We start from the raw sequence: 7,541 nt of genomic DNA, 5'->3' as shown, positions 1-7,541 counted from the left end.
TGAATTCCATATCTATGAGATCTTCACAAAGTTACTCATGACATCTTCATAACTTAGTACTTCACCAATAGGTCATGTTCAGAATCACATAGTGAATCCGAACTCTGACTTTCTCAAATGAGAATACGTAAGCTATGAAATGACATGTCTCATTTCAGGATTTAGGTATGCATGATGCAATTCATACGTATTGACATAAGATATGCATGTATGTTGTCGCACGAAAATGAACAACTATTTAAAACCTCGGGCGGTTCGATCCAAGGCCGGACCAAGTGATCGCACCCGGGCCAAGAGTGGGAACCCGATAGTCTCGAGCTAGGGTTTTCTCCGATCAACCCGCCTCTCGGGAGAGGTAGGGGGTGAGGAGGAGGAGTGGCCGTGCCTTGGTTGTCGGCTGCCTACGTACCCGTGCGTGGGATCAGGTCAGAACATAGTTCAAGCATGTGTGACGCAGTATGAGGCGTGGAGCCTTGGCGAAGAGGCGTGCTCGACGAAGGAGACGGGGCGCGAGGAGTCCTCGGCGGCGTCTCAGGACTTCGGAGATCGCGAGCGCGAGAGAGAATGTGTGTTTTCTCTCTTTTGGAGACGTGGAAGACTCTAAGTCAAGAGTTCCTTGTTGTGGCAGAGATTCCGGACGCGTAGGCGATTCCTAGTCGGAAATGCCGGACGCGTAGGCGATTTCTTGTCAGAAATGGCTGACGCGTCTAGGGGGCTAGACGCGTAGGCGATTTTCAGTAGAAAACCGTTAGAGCACTCGTGGGCTCAAGATTAATCGCTCGATCAAGAGAGGCGGCACTCGGGAGTCCCCGGAAAGCGCTTCAGAATCTCCGAGAGCGAGAAATCGTGGAGAATCCGCTTCAGGCCAAGGATGGCATCTAGAGAAGCGGAGAGAAGTCTCAAGTTCCTTGAGAAAGAATGGGATGGCTTTCCCCTCAATGGGAGGGGGTATTTATAGGTGTTTGGGGGCCTTAGAAGGCTTCTTTTTCGTCCATGTGGGACTAGGAACGCATGTGGCATCAAGCGGAGGCGCACGGCGCGCGCGGCGCACAAAGAGCGGCGCACAACGCGCGGCGCGCGGCGCGCGGCGCAGGGGGCGCGGCGCGCGAGTCATTTGGCACGGCGCGCGGGTGCGCGGCGCATGGAGCGCGCGGCGCGGCCGCGTCTTGGCGCGGCGCGCGCCTGCCTGGCGCGGCGCGCTGTCTTGATGGCGCGGCGCGCTGCTTGCTGCGCGGCTGGCCGACGCAGCTTGCAATGCGCGCAGCGAATGGTTCGTCGTGCCGGACCCTTGCGGGCCTTTAGGGGTCTTCGAATACCATTCTTGCCATGCAAAATATGAAGGTTTCTACTCGACGAGAGTGGCTCGACTCGAGGAGCAACTCAAGGCTCGACTCGAGGAGCGACTCGAGGCTCGACTTGAGAAGAACGACTCGAGGCTCGACTCGAGGAACGTGAGGATTTGGCACGAGGACTTGTCAGTCGACTCGTGACAGAAGGCTTGCCGCTCTTCAGGACCTCCGGCCTGACCATCGGCCCTTTGAACGACGTGTCTTCTTGGCGTCTCGGGTTTTCCGAAAACGACCGACAACATTAGCCCCCCAAGTTTATCGCTCGGGAGGCCCCGGGCGGTGAACTTTTAGTTGTTTCTGCCGGGTGTTTTGAGGAAAATTTATCTCCCAGGGCTTCGCTGTCGCGAAGCTTTTGTGAACATAGAGAATATTCTTGCGAACGTTAGTGCTCTCTCTCGCTTTTCTGTTTCTCTCGACACGAGTGTGAGATCGACACGTGGAGGAGGATCCAAGCGGATAGGAGACGTAGCTCGACGTGGGCGAGGCAGACGCGTTTGCGTCCATCGCTCTAGTCCCGGAGCAAAGGGGACATGCGTGGGCAGGCGGGACATGCATTTGTGTAGAGGCAGCCAGGCGTGTCGCGGCTCGTTGATCTTTTGGCGAAGTCATGCCCAAGTCTTTCTTCGATGGCATTTTGCTTGATAATATCATCAATTCGGAGTTCATGGGACTCGACGGTGACTAGCAGGGCGACGATTGTGTAATTGTGACGTATTAGGGGAAGATCATGGCTTCCGTCTCGGCCAGCTTGGAAGGCGACTGCACTTTTGCATTTTGCAGAGGCGTGCTCATTCCGAGGTCTCGAAGATGGAGGTTGATGCTGCGGGCGGATGCTTCGAGAAGACGGAGTGGCACCTGGCGAAAGGCTCTGCCACACCGGAGGGCTTCGACTGCACGGGGATAAACGCTAAAAGTTTGACCACGCATCAAGCATAAGTCGGTCTCACGGGGCATCCGCCATTCCTGCCTTGGTGACGCTTCTTCGTCTGCGTTCGGAAGATCGGCCCTTATTCCCCAGGCGCGAGCGCGGGTCTCTGCTTTGGCTAACCTGTTCTTCAGGTTGCGCCAGCCGTTTGTTCGAGGAGCGGGACTCGACTCGAGGAGAACGACTCAAGGCTCGACTCGAGGAGCGAAGCTCGCCTCGAGGAGACTGACTCAAGGCTCGATTCGAGGAGACTGAATCAAGTCTCAACTCGAGGAGCCGACTCAAGTCTCAACTCGAGGGGCTAGGCTCGACTCAGGGAGCCGACTCAAGTCTCGACTCGAGGGGCTAGGCTCGACTCAAGGAGATTGGCTGGACTTTAAGGAATATGAGTCTACTCGAGGAGCGACGCTCGACTCGAGGAGTATGACTCGATTCGAGGGGCAAGACTCAACTCGGGGAGAATGACTTGATGAGTGATGCTCGACTCGAGAGGGATGACTCGAGGAGAGAGACTCGACTCGAGGAGCATGGCTCGATTCGAGGAGGGTGTGACTCGACTTGAGGAGGATGTCTTGACTCGAGGAGCAGTGCTCGACTCAAGGAGAATGATTTGACTCAAGGAGCAAGACTCGACTCAAGGAGCGTGACTCAACTCGAGGAGCGAGGCTTGACTCGAGGAGAATGACTCGACTCAAGGAGCGTGACTCAACTCGAGGAGCGAGGCTTGACTCGAGGAGAATGACTCGACTCAAGGAGCGAAGCTCGACTTCGAGGAGAATAACTCGATTTGAGGAGCGAAGCTCAACTCGAGGAAAATGACTCGACTCGAGAAGCGAAGCTTGACTCGAGGAGGATGACTCGATTTGAGGAGCGAAGCTCAACTCGAGGAAAATGACTCGACTCGAGAAGCGGAGCTCGACTCGAGGGGGATGACTCGACTCGAGGAGCGAAGCTCGACTCGAGGAGAATGACTCGACTCAAGGAGCGAAGCTCGACTTCGAGGAGAATGGCTCGACTCAAGGAGCGAAGCTCGACTTTGAGGTGAATGACCCGACTCAAGGAGCGAAGCTCGACTCGAGGAGATTGACTCGACCCGAGGAGCGAAGCTCGACTCGAGGAGAATGAGTTGACTCGAGGAGCGAAGCTCAACTCGGGGAGACTGACTCGACTCGAGGAGCGAAACTTGACTCGAGGAGCGAAGCTCGACTCGAGAAGAATGACTTGACTCGAGGACCGAAGCTCAACTCGGGGAGACTGACTCGACTCGAGGAGCGAAGCTCAACTCGGGGAGACTGACTCGACTCGAGGAGTGAAACTCGACTCGAGGAGGATGACTCGACTCGAGGAGCGAAGCTCGACTCGAGAAGAATGACTTGACTCGAGGAGCGAAGCTCAACTCAAGGAGACTGACTCGACTCGAGGAGGATGACTCGACTCGAGGAGCGAAGTCTCAGCTAGTTCAGGCCGAGCGAGGTTCTTGCTCAGAGGCGGGGTTCGCGAGTTTTTGAGAGCAGCTTCAATTAACTCGCATGGAACGGGGATTCTCCCAAGGTGAGGGTGATCATGTTTATTTGGCGATGGCGAAGATGGCATGAACTGCGCCTCGTACGGCGGTTCAGGTGCGTTGCGATTTAGTCATCATATGCAACGCCTCGTGGCGACTCAGAGCGCGTTGTGAGAGACGGTTTTGTGCGTCGTTTAGGTGTCTTAGGCACATCGCAAGGGATGGCCAAGATGCACCATGCAGGCTTCTTAGGTGTGCCGTATAGGCGTTTTAGATGAGCCATGTAGGCATTTTAGATGCACTATGTAGGCGTTTTGAGTTGCGCCCTGTAGGCGTCTTGGGCTGCGCCATGTAGGCGTCTTACGTGCGCCATGTAGGCGTCTTAGGTTGCGCCATGTAGGCGTCTTACGGGCTGCGCCTTTACGCAACTTACGTGAGCCATGTAGGCGTCTTAGGTTGCGCCATGTAGGCGTCTTACGGGTTGCGCCTTTACGCGACTTACGTGCGCCATGTAGGCGTCTTAGGTTGCGCCATGTAGGCGTCTTATGGGCTGCGCCTTTACGCGACTTACGTGCGCCATGTAGGCGTCTTAGGTTGCGCCATGTAGGCGTCTTATGGGCTGCGCCTTTACGCGTCTTACGTGCGCCATGTAGGCGTCTTAGGTTACGCCATGTAGGCGTCTTACGGGTTGCGCCTTTACGCGTCTTACGTGCGCCATGTAGGCGTCTTAGGTTGCGCCATGTAGGCGTCTTACGGGTTGCGCCTTTAGGCGTCTTACGTGCGCCATGTAGGCGTCTTAAGTGCGTCGCGAGGGACGGCTTTAGCCTGCATCTCGGGGATGTCTCTTGGGCGCGCCGCGGAGGCGTCTTTAGCCTGCATCTCTGGGATGTCTCTTGGGCGCGCCGCGGGGGCGTCTTTAGCCTGCATCTCTGGGATGTCTCTTGGGCGCGCCGCGGGGGCGTCTTTAGCCTGCATCTCGGGGATGTCTCTTGGGCGCGCCGCGGGGGCGTCTTTAGCCTGCATCTCGGGGATGTCTCTTGGGCGCGCCACGGGGGCGTCTTTAGCCTGCATCTCGGGGATGTCTTACGGCGCGCCACAGAGGCGTCTTACGTGCACGCCTGTTCCCGTTTTGTGTTCGGGTGTTTTGTTTTGATGGAGCGTGCTTTCTTTTTGTGGAGCGTACTTTCTTGAGGATTTTGAGCGTACTTTCCATTGCCTATGGCACTAGCCCCCCGAGTTTTGGGTTTACAAGTGTAACCTTTGATGATTAAAAATCTTTGATAAAGTGGATTTTGAAAGAAAAACATCGAACTTTATTAATATTGCAAAAAATTTGAAATCCTAAAACGTTGGCTCGTAGGCCTTATTGAATGTTTAGAAAGCAAAGAAATAAAATGGGGGGATCGCTGGCTAGTGGTAGTACTCTCTTCCAGTGTTCCGTATTCCACAGGCGATAGATCGGTGTCTCGTCCATGTATGACCTGGTAGACCGTGTGGGGTCCCTGATGAGGACGCCGTTACCTTGCACTTGGGTGTCATGCAGGTGTCTTTATGGACTTCGCGGATGACCTTGGTTGACTCGACGCTATCTCTGAGCTGAGAGATCGTGTTAACCGTCTTTTTAGCGGTCTTTCCATCGATTCCCTGGATGTAGCATATTCTGGCTTGGGATTGTTCTCCAGCCATGATGCCGATTCCATCCTTGGTAGGGAACTTCACCAGTAGGTGGTATGTTGAAGTGATTGCCCTTAGCCGGTTCAACGTGGGTCGCCCAACGATTACGTTGTAGGGGGACTCTTGGTCGACCACTAGGAATGGGACCATGTGAACGACTTCAATGCCTCCGGGAGTTCCGAAGGTGACCGGCAGATCGATGACGCCTTTAGTCATGACTCTCTTCCCAGTGAACCCGAATAGAGGCGTTTGGGTCGGAGTTGGGCGTAGCCCCCCGAGCTTCATGCGCTCTAGGGTGGACTTGAAAATTATGTCGGCAGCACTGCCGTTGTCGATGAGAACTCTTTTCACCAAGTTATTAGCTACTTGGGCTTTGAGCACAATTGCGTCATTGTGCGGATGCACAACTCGCTTGGCCTCTTTGTTGGTGAAATGCATCGTCTCGTGAGGCACGGACGGAGGTTCTTCATACGTGAGGTTGACGTGCATAGCAGCGTCTTCTTGAGCCACGGCCTTTAGGAATTTTTTCCGTTGTCGGGCCGAATCTCCATCTTGTGGACCTCCCAATATGGTGGTCACAACGTGGAGTTGTGGATTGGCATTGGCAGTAGCCGTGGTTCGGTCGGCAGAAGCGGCTGTTCCTCTTCCCCTGCTAGACTGTGGTCTGTTCGAGGTGGGGCCCACAGCGCTAATCATGCGTAACACGAACTCTTTTAGCTCACCCCGTTGGATCAATGCCTCGATCTGCCTTTTAAGACTATAGCATTCAGAGGTCAAGTGACCGTATTCCTGATGGAACTCGCAATATTTAGATCTATCGCGAGTCGCGAGATCTTTGTTCATTGGAGCCGGGGGAGTGAACTTGTCACGCGCTAAAGCTAGGATTTGCTCTGGCGTTGTGTTCAACGGTGTGAACGACGAGTAGCCCTTAAAGTCTTCCGCAAGTCGCGGCTTCTGGGGCATCGGACGTCGTCTATTAAAAGTCTGACCTCCTCTGTTTCGCCTTTTACGGGAGTTTCCTTGCTCGTCGCTAGGCTCGTCTCGGTGGTGAGGGCTTTGATCATTGCCCTTGCGACCATCGAGGTAATCTTCGACTCCCATGAAGGTCTTGGCTCGAGTCATTAACTCGGCCATGGTAGAAGGGACACGGCCGACGATGGACTTAAGGAAGTCACGTCAAAGCGATCGACCTTATTCGATTCTTCAGTTAATCGGGCGAGGTATCGTCTAAGAGACTCGCCATCCTCTTGCCTGATTGACCACAGGTACATCTTGGTCTTCTTTTGGACCATAGACGTAGCGAACCGTGCTAGGAACATGTCCTTCAGGTCTTTGAACGAGCGGATGCTTCCCGGCCTTAAGTTCTTGAACCACTCGAAGCCGGGTCCGGCGAGGGTAAGACTAAAAGCTTGGCACATAGCGCCGGGAGTGACACCCTGCATCGTCATCCAGGTTTCATAGTGCAGGATGTGGTAAGCAGGATCTGCTTTTCCATTATATGGAGCGAGGTTCGGGAGTTTGAAATTTCCCGTACATACCTCGGCCAATATCTGAGCCGTGAAAGGCGAGGACTTCTCCTCAACGACCCCATAGGCACTTCCGCCTATTCCGTGTTCTCGGAGATCTCGTACTTCATTTCGAAGATTGTGGATCATTGTGATCACATCGAGACCGGTAGTCGGAGTAACTCCCTGTTCGGGAGGAGTCACCTGTCGACTTTCATTTGACCCTTGACCCGTTCGGCGGTTCCCGTTAGTTGGGGCTGCTGCGGGGATGTTTGGCCGAGAGCTTAGTCGCTCCCTTAGGTCATCGCCACGCTCGATGCGTTGGGCGGTGAGGTGATCCCTAAGATCTGGGCTGGTCGTTCGGAAGCGCAGGCTTCGCCTGCGACGGCGCGCTCTCCGCGTGCCCTGACTCTCCTCAACGTTCTCCCTTCGACCTAGTCGGTCGAGGGCCGAGCGTCAGGAGTTTCCCTCTTGAGAAGCAGCCGACGCGTCGCCTTTCCGGGGTAGGGGATTCGAAGGACCGGCTTCAAACATGGCGGGGAGTCCTCCGTCCTTCGTGAGAGAAGTCTCGATATCCTCCGGAT

Source organism: Urtica dioica, chromosome 3, assembly GCF_054948205.1.
Source record: "Urtica dioica subsp. dioica isolate 48M chromosome 3, U.dioica_male_clone48M_v1_H2, whole genome shotgun sequence".
Taxonomy (NCBI): Eukaryota; Viridiplantae; Streptophyta; class Magnoliopsida; order Rosales; family Urticaceae; genus Urtica; species Urtica dioica.
This window is presented reverse-complemented; position numbering follows the sequence as displayed.